The 12,266-nt window shown below is 40.0% G+C and overlaps 1 protein-coding gene across 1 annotated transcript in view; it reads left to right on the top strand.

The window, feature by feature from the left end:
* The window catches only part of CFTR (cystic fibrosis transmembrane conductance regulator (ATP-binding cassette sub-family C, member 7)), a 177,326-nt gene that overhangs the window by 134,403 nt on the left and 30,657 nt on the right, over nucleotides 1-12,266 (top strand). The gene's annotated exons all lie outside the window — the stretch shown is intronic.

Raw genomic sequence — 12,266 nt, forward strand, 5'->3', positions numbered from 1 at the left:
TGCATAGGGATTTGATTCTTAGAAGGTCCCATTTATCTATTTTATCTTCTCCTGGTTGTAGATTTTTCGGGATACTTGGAAGACTGTTTATGTTGTGGTTTAGGACTAATAGAGTTCTTCCAAGCTTTACTTTAATGAAGTTTATAGTCCTTGGTTTTAGTCCTAGATCCATGATCCACCTTGAGTTGGTTTTTTTATATGGAGTGAGGTGTGGATCTTGCTTGAGTCTTCTACAGATATTTTTCCAATTTTGCCAGCACCATTTGTTAAAAAGGCTGTCGTTTCCCCGCTTAAAACTCATGTTCTTTGTTTGCATATCACTGTGAGTATGTTGATATGGGGTTTTATTGTTCATTAGCCCACCACTTAGCACTTTTGGGAAAAGTTCTATAAAGTATTATCATGGGTCAAAGAAGTGGCAATCTGCTCCCCTAAAGACTGCAGCCTTTGAAAGGCTATGAAGCAGCATTTCCACCGCTGTAACCTAACTTAAATCGGGACATGCACACTTAGTGCACTTTCTGCCTCCAGGAGTGATTGAAGATGGAATTAATAAGCAAGAGCTAGGCAGGGTGCCAGAGACGACGTTTCAAACATTGTGAGAGCGAGCCAGGCCACGACAGATGAGCCACAGTCCCTTACGGACACACTGTCTGAGTGAGGCTGTCCACAGTCCCTCCTTTTCTGATTCTTTACCTCATAGCACAACTGGAAGGTCTGAGCAGTGAGTGCTCTTGACTTCTGTAGTTCCCCAGCTGCTGCAGCCTTCTTCCCATGAGGAGTCTCCTTGTTGGTCTGTGTGCTCCTAAAGACACAAGACAAAGGAAGTCACCAGCTGGGCGGGAAGACAAGGCATCTGCCGGCCCTACTGTGGAGTCCTGTCAGGGAGGCTCCAGAAAGTTCTGGCAAGATTGATGCAATAAAAGAAGAGTTTTCTGTCAACAGAAACTCCCTCTGTTTCTCCTTTGTCCTTTTACTGCTTATGTTTATTTTGGGTTCCAGCAAAGATCAAGTGATTGACTGTACAGTGACCAACAAGAAACCTGACGTGAGGGTAAAAGGACATCCGGGCCTCAGTTCTTTGCTCTGTTAGCCAGATCTCTTGTATTGAAAGCTGTTTCTCCTACTAACATCTTAGGTACAAGCTCATTTTCGCCACTTTTTCTTTTTTTGTATATCTCTGTATTTGCACTGCCAACCTAAACTTATATGACTGAAACCCACCAGGAGCCACGTGGGAGAAAGATGGGCAGTTTCCTGCCATGTGAATTTAACTGGCTCTGAAAACCTATTGGAAGGTCATCTATGGGTTGGATCCTACTCTACAGTACACACAACAACACCAGTGGTATTGGTTTCCAAGGAGCCCTGGTGGCAGAGATGTTAAACATTTGGCAGCTAATAAAAAGATTGTCAATTAGAACCTACCTGTGGCTCCATAAAGAAGTTTGGTGGCTTCAATGGTAAGAAGTTGTGCTGCCAACCCAAAGATGCATAGTTCAAATCCATTAGCTGCTCTGAGGAAGAAAGATAGACAATCTCTCCTTCAACTGACTGCCTCAGAAAACCTGCTCCGGTTTTCTCTGAGAACCTACGTGGGTCAGCTATGGATCAGCTCTGGCCTGATGACACATAACAACAGTGGTTCCATGGGAGACAGATGAACTGTCCACTTCCCCAAAGATTGCAGCGTTTGAAACCCTGTGGGATTGCTATGAGTTGGGACTGACTCAATGGTATTGAATTTTGTTTGTTGTCTATTTGGAATTAGTTTCCTAGGGCTGCCTTAACAACAGAGCGTAAATTGGGTAGGTTGTAAGGATGGAAATGTATCACTCATGGAAGCTGGTGTTCTGAAAGAGAACTCTGGTGGCACGGTCTATGGGAAGTTGCACTGCTAACTCAGAGGCTGAGCCTCTGTGGTCATTTGAATCCACCAGTGACTTTGAGGGTGAAAAATGGGAAATCTCCTCCACGCTGTTTACAGCCTCGGAAGCCCAGAAGAGGGTCAGCAGTGAGCTGGTTCTGACTGGAACACATTGAATGAGTAAGTGACTAGTCCTGGTTTCAGGGTGTTGACTGGGCCACGTTCTTTCTGAAGCTCTAGAGAAGATTATTTCTTGTCTGTCAGCTTCTGGGAATTCTTTGACTTATAGCTATAGCATATCTTTGTCTTCCCATGATTATAAATATTAATTACCAAAAACCAGACAGCCACATTTTTCTCTTGTTGCATTTTAATCACAACCTCTTGGTTACCAATCAAGTCTTTAATCACTATGGTACCAGGGCTGTCTTAGGATCCACCAAGAACAATTAAATTAGTTAGATTACACATTGTTGTCATTAGGTGCTGTTGAGTTGAGCATAACGCATAGTCACCTTAGGAACAGTCAGTTTGAATCCTGCCCTCTCCTGTGCCATCCTCATCACCTCTGACACACTGGAGCCCATTGCCAAAGTTAGTGTGTCACTTCATCTCCTTGGGGGGTCTTCCTCTCCTTCACTGACCCTCCATCTTTGCAACCATGATGTCCCTTTCCAAGAAAGAGTTTCATCTAGCTCCATGTCCAAAGTACGAAAGACAAAGCTTCACCATCTTTGCCTCCAAAGAACACACTGGCTGCACTTTTTCCAAGACATATTTTTATACTTTTTAAAAGACTTCAGGTGACCTTATTGGACTTCCAAGGATGTTGTTCACAGAATAAGATGAGAGTTATTTTAGGAGCCTTTGTGGCCCAGTGGGTGAGAATTCAATTACTAACTGAAAGTTTAGCAATTTGAACCTACCCAGTGGTCTCCACCAGAGAAAAGTCTAGAGATCTTACAGTCAAGGATACCCGTTAGGGCAGTTCTGCTCTGTCACGTGAGTCACAATCAATTTGATGGGATTGAGGAACAAGAAGGTTTATTTTAGTTCTGATTTTCTGTGAATCTATGGTAGGACTCAGAAGAAGATGTGGGTTGGGGAATAGCATTGCTGATATCAGATGCATATTGGCTGAAAGCAGAGCATAATAGATATTTACTCTATGTTATTGACAATAAAAAGATTCCTTCCAATGTGGACCATAAAACTTATCAGCGGCATTATGAAGAGTGTATATTCTAGAATACTTTATTGCACCCAATTGGAACCTGTACATGGAACAAGAGCCAATTGCTTGACCAGAACAAGGGACTACTTTGTGGTCTTCAAATCAGGAAAAGTTTGTGTCAGGTTTCTTTCTTTTCACCATACTTACTCACTTTGTTGTGCAAATGATCCCAGAAGCTATAATATATGAAAAAGAATTTGACATCAGGACTGGATTTGACATAGAGTCTTAATCACTAGATTAGGTGATATCTTATTGAAAATATGTAAATATACAGATGACATAACCTTACATGTAATATGCAGATGCCTTAACGTAAGTACTTACTGATAAAGAACAAAGTCTACAGTCTTCAGTCTTTATTGCATTTTAACATAAAGATAAAAGAAGTCCTCACAATTGGACTAGTAAGAAACATCATGATAAATGAAGGAAGTATTGAAGCTTTCAAGAATTTCATTTTGCTTAGATCCGCTATGACCACCGAAGGAGCTGCAGTCAAGAAGTCGAAGGATACATTGCATTTGGGTAAATCTGCTGCAAAAACACCTGAGTAAATTATTAAAGAGCATGGCTGTGTTTTGAGGCCTAAGTTGCACCTGATGCAAGCCACAGCACTTTCATTCACCTCATGTGGATAATGTATAAGGACGACTAAAGAATGGCTGATGCATTTGAAGTATAGAGTTGGTGAAAAAAATTGAATAAACATGGACTTCAGGAAGAACAAACAAATCTGACTTGGAAAAAGTGTCAGAGTGGCAATGTATTTTATTTTCTTTTTATAAAGTTCTCTATCTTGAGCAATTTTATTTTTGGGTACAGAAAAAGTAACTGCCACTTTGCTTTATGACTTATCACATCTTATAATATGTAAACTGTTTCTATAGAAAACAAGCAATCATAGTTTAATAAATGGCTAGAGTGTGCTGGACACTGTAAGTAACTTGTCCCTCGTTGCCGTCAAGTTGGAACCTACTGATAGCTGACCTTGCATTTGGTTCCCGAGGCTTTGCCTGCACAGGAAGAGAATGTCCATCCTTCTCAGAAGAGCAGCTGGTAGATTAAATGACAAGAGAAAGGCCTGGCAGATTTAAATGACAAGAGCGAGGCATGGTGTTGGGTTAACAGTGTAACTCCCTACAGACAACTCCAGCAGAGCTTCTTTTTTTAATTTTAATTTTTTAAGATTATTATTAATTTTAATGAGAATTTACATTTACGAAGATTTAGGGTTTCCATTCATTCATTGTTGTACTTTTCTCCCTGCCCACTCCTCCCCTCCGCCCACCAGTTCGCTCTTCTCTTTGAAAAGTAAAAGAAAAATTCTTTCGTTGTTATACAATCCCACCCCCCAGGTCCGTTCCACTATGCAGCCTTCGCTCTGGACTCCTGAGATGACAATAATACCTAATCACATATCCCTTTTAAACAGTTCTCTCCCTCATCTGTTGCAATGCAGTATACATTATTGAACCCATCTTCTTACAAGTAACTGTAGAAGTACGCCTTCATCCCCTGAAGGGAGATGAATAGGCGCGGCTCCCGCTAAAATGGGTTCACAGTCATTTGTGAGCACGTGACACTGTCAACAGAAAAGCTGTGTTTCATTCTGTCATACAAAAGGGTCTCCATGAGCTGGGACTGACTCAGTGGCTTCTAAAAACAACTTAAGAACTCACTGGACTGTTAATAATTTATAGCAACAGTAGTGTAATGGCTTTTTTTAAAATGTACTCTAGGATCATGAGTAATAGAAAGAGAAAGATGGACCCGCGTTTGAAGGCTATGTTCTTGTCAGCATCTGTTTTATGATAACCATTATCTGTTTAGTCCTTGTGCACAACCTAAAGATAATGTCAGTGTTCCCGGTGTGGCCGTGGGCTGCAGACCTGTGTTTCTCAGGGTGAAAAAGCACCTCGCTTGGGCTTATTGGAAGGCTTTTTTTGGTTTAACTGATTTTAACGTCACTTTTACGTATTTCACAATCTGAACAGTTCTCTACAGCGTGTCATGCCTTTCGTATTGTGACAGATGATTCTCTTTCCACTTCTTCCTTGGGTTCCTCCTCTTCATAACCAGGTATTAAACCAGTCTCCCTACAGATGTTGCCTGCCAGCTCTCAAGCTTTTGAAAATGTCTTCTATTATTATAACTTTGAGAGCCTATTACATGAAGTTTGGATGTTATTGCACAATTTTGATCTCATGGTCTCTAAGCAACCAAAGGGGGAAAGGAAGTAGAGTGGGTCTTTGGAAGAATGGCCTGATTTCCCTCATGAACAACAAAGGGGAATTAAGGAATCGTTTTCTTGGTGACTTGAGTGCATCTCTCAGACAATAAGGCTGAGATGAGGCTGTGGAGCTAACTTTCGTTGAGACTATTATGTTTCCCAAAGACTTGGTTCTTCTGATGCTTAGATTAGTATTCCTGAACTTTATTACAGAAATGAGATTTGAGTAAAAGCAATTTACTTGAATCCTTAATTGAGGAGGTGCAGAATAAATTTAAATGATGAAATTAAGATTTTCAAACAGGTGATTCTTAAGTAAAATTCTTACCTCGCTTTGGCTAAGTTTCAACTTTTTAGTTTATGGGGGTGATGTGAGTAAGGCTTAAGCTGCTGAGGTTGGTGGCTGGAATGGGAAGGCCGGGCAGTCTGTCCCCGGGAAGATTGATAGCCTTAAATCCAATGAAAGTTCTGTTCTTTACTGTTTTGCAGCATTCCCTTGAGTCAGAATCGACTTGGTGGCAGGAAATTTTTTTTTTTGTTTGGGGTAAAAATTATGCCAAAATTGCTTTTCTAAAATGTAGAGGAAGGTTAATGTTTTAATGCCTGGACTTCGTGTGACTTCTAATCCTCAAAGTCTGAGCAGAGTGTTCTCCCCAAAGCTGCTGATGGGTGCGGTGGGGCTTTCCTCTGAGTGGAGCAGACGTGGTGCCCCAGACAGAGCTGCACCCTCACCCTTCCTTGGCGAACCTTTCCCTCCACAGGAGAATCAGCAGCCTGAGGCTTAGGGGCTTGTGAGTTGATGGACACAGGTAGATGATTTCCAGACCTGAATTTCCATCCAGCTCAATCCAGGCAAACAGTGGATCGGTAGTCATCACGTATCATGTGAAAATATACAGCAGACACTCTAAATTAGAGAGGGGACTAGGTGAGGGAGAAAAAGCTCAATGAAAACAAATAGATCAGACTAAATATAGTTTGGCATGTTGCAACTGCCTTCTAATCCAAATGGTAAAGAGTATTTGAAAACTGAGAAGCTGAGGGGCAAACTTGCAGCCTGGATTGCCACTGACATGGACACACAGGACTGCCATTCTCACTACCTGGACACTGCACTCTGCTTACATAGTCAAACAATAAAAACATTCACAACTAATGAAGATTTACTGAGTGGCTGCTTGATACTAAGCACTGGATAATGAGACTGCAAGGAAGGCTTTGAGCTGGGCCACTGGACTAGACAGAGGTGCATCTGATGTGAAGTCAGTGCGACATGCAGAAGCTTCTGGTCCTCTCACACGCACAGACCGCTCCACACTCCAAGATCGCTCAATACTTCATTTCACATTCACATGTTGGGTTCTTGCTTTAAAGGAGGGTCTCTCAAATCACTTAAACCTGCATTCATACTTGCTACCCGGGATGAATCAGACGTGTGCAGCAAATAGAATTTAATTTCTGTGATGCTGTTGCCAGTTATTGTTGATTTAGCTCCAACTCTTGTTGGTGTTGTTGAGTGCCGTCTAGTCAGAACTGACCCATAGCTGAGCCTCCAGCAGGTTTTCAGAGGCAGTTGATTGCAGGGGAGGAGACTACCTGTCCTCCTCTCATGGAGCAGCTGGTACCAAAGAAAATGTTGCCTGTTCCAACTTGTACTGCAGTTGGAATTGGTTTCTGTTTGAGCACATCTTCCACTGAGTGAAGTAGACTTACTTTCACTGAATTCAGGGGTGGGGGTCTTGCTGAAAGTGAGTATGTTTGGAATGGTATTCACAGAATGCCAAAGAACCCAGAGGAGCTTAGAGAAGTGTCCGGACTGAGCAGGGGGCTGAGGAGGGAGGTAATCATAGGGCTGCATGGTTAGATAAGTGACAGGGTTGGGGAGGTGAGGGGGTCTCTGCTGTTAGGGACAGTCTATACAAACTTTGTAGATAAACCAGTGTAAAATAAAAAAAAAAGAATTGCAAAAAATTAAACCAAGAAAGAAAAGCAATTTGCTTTTCCTTAGTCTTAGAGGATGCAAAATACAACAGCAACAGAAAGAGATGTCTTTGGTTTGTGCTCGATGCCCACAAGACATTGATGTTACTCTCTGGCCTGGAGGGATATGTGTGCTTCAGGTCAACTGTGTCCTTTTATCCTTTTATTTGTGACCATGAGCTGTTCCTAGATGAGCTTTTTCTTAGATTCTATTAGGAGATCACAAATATTTGGCTTTCTTTGGGCACTACCCTGGAAACACAAGAAAATCTGAGGCTATGCACTGTCCCCTGTACCCCCACCTGCCAAGCTGTGCAGTTCACCCCTGCAGCCACTGGGCCAGCACTTCCCTAGGTAGACCTCTTTCCTGACTTCCTCCATAGAACCCAGGCTTTGTTATTTGTTCTTCCCCCCCCTCCGCCCCCCAGTTCTGACTCATAGGGACCCATAAGTGTCAGAGTAGAATTATCCTCTAGTGAGTTTTTCGTGGCTGATATTTTATAACTGGATTGTCACATCTTTCTTCTGAGGCACCTGTGGGTGGCCTCAAACTCCACACTTGCAGCTGGGCAGTCAACCAGAGACTCCCTCTTATGCTCTACAAGTAATTTCTACAGTCTTAGTAAAACTACCCATGGGGTTTCAATGGCTGTAACATTTACTGGAAGAGTTTACCTTCCCTTTCCATCATGGAATGACTGTTGGTTTTGAACCATGAACCCTCCTGGTTAGCAGTTAGGTGCTTTCCCCACTGTGCTATAAAGGCTCCCTGTGCTCTAACATCCCCAGAGTCTCCCTAGGAATCAAAGAAGAATTCTGCCTAGTAGGATTTATCTTCACAAAAACAGACAATTTAGTTCTCTTGTGACTTCCGTTCATGGACAGTCTATGGGTCAGACCTTGAAATAGGACGTGAAACTATTTCCCATCCTTCAGACCCATCCGTGACTGTCATTCTCCAATACTATTGTGCTTCAAATGTTTCTAGGCTCTGGATTTGGGAGCTTAAATAAAAATATCTCAAACCTTTTTAAAAATGGCTCATCTCTGTAGTTTGAGTTTCAAAGACCAGTTTTTAAAACTTGCAATTGGTTTTCTCTGCTCTATTTCTGATTCCCAGAGACAGTGGAGGTTATTAATGTTCATGCTTGCTGAACCTGGACAGGCAGCGGGGTACAGAAATTGGTTAGTAATTTACAACATTATCTGGCTACATCATCTATTAGTAATGACACCTGCAGCCTTCGAAGCTGATCATGATGCAAGTGTCTGTTAGAAAGGGTCTTAGAAAATGTTCTAACTCATTGGACGGAATGAATGTCTGCTCCTGTGCTATGGAAGAGTGCTCACTGTTAAGAATAGCATGTTCTCGGTCAAGGATATTTGAGCATGCTGTGAGTAATGATGCTAGACTCTTTTGGAGTCTTTTTCAGTAAGTAGACTCTGGGAAAGAGGATGGGTGGGAAGCATCATTTTCTCACATTGATAGGAATATCCCATTGACTAACATCAAGACAAGGTGTGTCATTTGAAAATGTCATGCCTTGTGATATCAGGCTGGATTCCCATCAAAGCTGAACCTCACTAATGGAGAGTGTGATTTGCAAAGCCTAAAGGCAGACCCTCAAACTCCAAACTCATGTAGAGAGTTAGTGTTGTCAAGAAAATGTTTTTTTGAAAGCTCGGACTTTCTAATAATGCTACAAATACGTTTGAACAGTTTAGATAGAAATATTGAAAGATTTTATTGGCTGTTTAGATGAATCAACATAGAGAGGATTTTGTGATTTTTAAGACTTGAGCCAAAACTATCCCATGAAGTTATCTTTACATTATATAATTTATACCATTAGATAGAGACTCTACCTTGACTAACAGGCTTTTTGAAAGAATGACTTCTATAAGCTCAAATGGACAGGAGTAACTCTAAACACAGATGGGATAGTGTTAAGGCACCAAGAGTCCAAAGTAGTAAGTCTGAGTGGTGAAAGCTGGACAGAGATCCTGAGAATGACGACACAGCTTGGAGTGTGTAACTATTGTCTGTGAACTTGTACATGTAAAAATTATTGAATGGAAGTATGTTTTGTGTTTGTTTTGTATACTTTACCAAAATATTTTAAGAGTAATAAAATATTGAAAGGTTTTACTTCTAGTGCCTTCTTTGGTGTAATAAAGTGCTTACCAAAGACCAGTTTAGTGATCTTTGCAGAATTCATATTTCTAAAAATTCTTCACATTTCTTTATTTTCCTCAGTCATCAAGAGGTTGATTTTATTCTTAGCTTGATAAGGACAATAAATTATTTTAAAGATATTTAAGCTACTTCTTAGGTAGTTGAATCTCAGTGGTGGTTGTATTTATAACTTAGATTCTGAACTTTCCCCTATTAGACTGGCAGTTCATTGTGAAACTGAATGACAGTGGAAAGCAATAATATGCTTGAATTGAGAATTAGTCAAGAGTAACTGCATCAGGATTTAACGATCTCTGAAGTTACCCAGAAAGCTGAATTTTAAATTTTACATGTGAGAAAAATAATGATTATACATAGTTTGTATCTCCTAGAATTATTTATGATGAATGTGAGTATTGGTCTTTTATAATTTCCCTTAACAGTAAGAAATTCAGATTAAAAGAATTTTCTTCTTGAATATTAAAAAGTATCAAAAATAGTTTGAATATATTTTCAAGTTTAAAGAAAAGGAAGATTCATAAGATAAAATGCTTCATAAACCATGTGCCACGTGATCAGATTTGTTAAATCTGAAAATTGGTACTCAAGTAAAGGTCACTCTCGAAAAGCTACTGCTTCATCCACTGATCATTCTATACTAAAGATGAAGGACTCTTCCCACTTCACCTTATGATTTTGACAAATGGGGAAAATTTTACCCAAATGCAAATAGTCTAAAAGGATTAGTGAAAGAGAGGACAACCCTTGAAGAGATGGATTGACACAGTGACTGACTATAACAGTGGGACAGAACCTGTCAGAGATTGTGAGGATAGCACAGGATAGGGCAAGATTCACATCTGTTGTTCGTAACGTCTCTATGAGTCATAGGCAACTTGAAATACCCAAGAACATAAACAACAAAGACTTAGCTCTAAAAAGTGTTACAGCAAATTAATCTTATAAGGGGAAAGGTTAGTTGGTTTCTTAACTCCTTAAAGGGTGCATTAACAATTGATATTAACACTTCAAAATAAAAGTTCTCACTCACTATTAAACTGTTAACATCTCGGAAGAACTGAGCCACAGACTCAATAGAAGTGAGATTCTCCTTTGTTCCTTCCTTTCCAGGTTTATATTATTAATTTCTTTACATGTTCCTTCCATTGTTCATCTGTTTGTTTTTTTTTTTCAAATAATTGTTGTTCATTAGCTACTTTAGTGCAAGCTCCCACTCATAGAGACCCTGTGTACAACAGAGCAAGACTCTGTCCACAGTCCTGTGCGTCACAATGTCTGTTGTGTGTAAGCCCATTGCTGCAGTGACTGTGTCAATTCATCTTGTTAGAGAGCTTCCCCTTTTTTGCTGACTTTCTGCTTTTCCAAACATGACGTCCTTCTCTGTGGACTGGAGCCTCCATATCATCCTAAAATATAGGAGATGAAGTCTCACTATCTATGCTCTTGAGAAGCTCTCTGGGTGTACATCTTCCGAGATGGATTTCTTCTATCATTTGGCAGTCCCTGATATATTCAATATATTTTCAATATTCCTAGTCAACACCACAATTTAAAGCTTTGATTCTTTTTATGCTTATTACATGCTAGACTTTTTGAAAAACATCCCATTTAAAATTGTAATGTCATAATTTTCCAGAGAAACATTTTCTTGTTAAAGAACTTTAACTTTTAAAAAACAATAACTGAGTTTTCAGAATTTCTGTACATATTAAAATATGATTTGTGAAATGATAAATAAGTGGGTTTATAGAACAGGTATAAATTTAGTATCAAATACAATTCATAAGCATTCATAGGCTGTTCAGCCTTGTAAATTGATAGTCACAGTGACTCAATGGTACACAACACCAACAAATTGAAAAAGGGTTATTATTTAATTATATACCAGTGACCTAAATTGACTTGAAATTTGTTGTGAGGTTGTTTAAAAATTTCTAGGCATCAAGAGTCCCTTACCACCTAGCTGACCTATCAAATTGTAATTAGTATAAGGTAGTTTTTGATAAAGGAACAAATCTTCAATTCTGCGGTGTGGTACATTTTATTATAAAAACCTGTTGTACAACATTGTACAATACTGCTCAGAGTAGGGGGAGAAAAAGCCCTCTTTGACATCATCTATTCCCTTCAGAATAGTTTGACTATTTATGTGTAGCTTACATAACTAAGAATTAAATGATCACCAAAACAAACATGTTTCTACAGAAACTATTTATATAAGTCATAGTTATAATCTTTGGTTAAGCTCTTAATTATATCTAATGATTTCCTGTTAATTCATTGAGAATCCTGACAACTAATTGGATGGCAAGTAGCCTGCATGATATCCTACAGGTTACTTTTTTAAAAATTAATTTCTTTATATTGTTGTCAATGCACACAGCAGAGCATGTAGCAATCCATGCTACGTATGTGGGATTCAGAGATGTTGATCACAACCATGGAGTCTGTCTGAAAGGTCCCTCCCCTCGTAACATAAACTCACTGCCCCTAAGTTTGCTATCTAGTCTTTTAAATGCTTTTGTCCATTTAATCCCAACTGGATGACTCTTAAAGGGCACTATATTCTAAGTAGCTGTTCTTTCTTAATTAAGCTAAAGGCTGGTTTGGGCAGGTTATCTGAAAGGACTAGTCCCTAGAGAAGGTCATCATGCTTGATGAAGCAGAGGGTCAGCTGGGAAAAAAAGACCCTCCACGAGCTAGACTGACCCAGTGGGTACAATAGTGGGCTCACAAGTAGTGACTGTAAGGATGG

Source organism: Elephantulus edwardii, unplaced genomic scaffold, assembly GCF_000299155.1.
Source record: "Elephantulus edwardii isolate Elephantulus edwardi_28Jun2011 unplaced genomic scaffold, EleEdw1.0 scaffold00022, whole genome shotgun sequence".
Taxonomy (NCBI): Eukaryota; Metazoa; Chordata; class Mammalia; order Macroscelidea; family Macroscelididae; genus Elephantulus; species Elephantulus edwardii.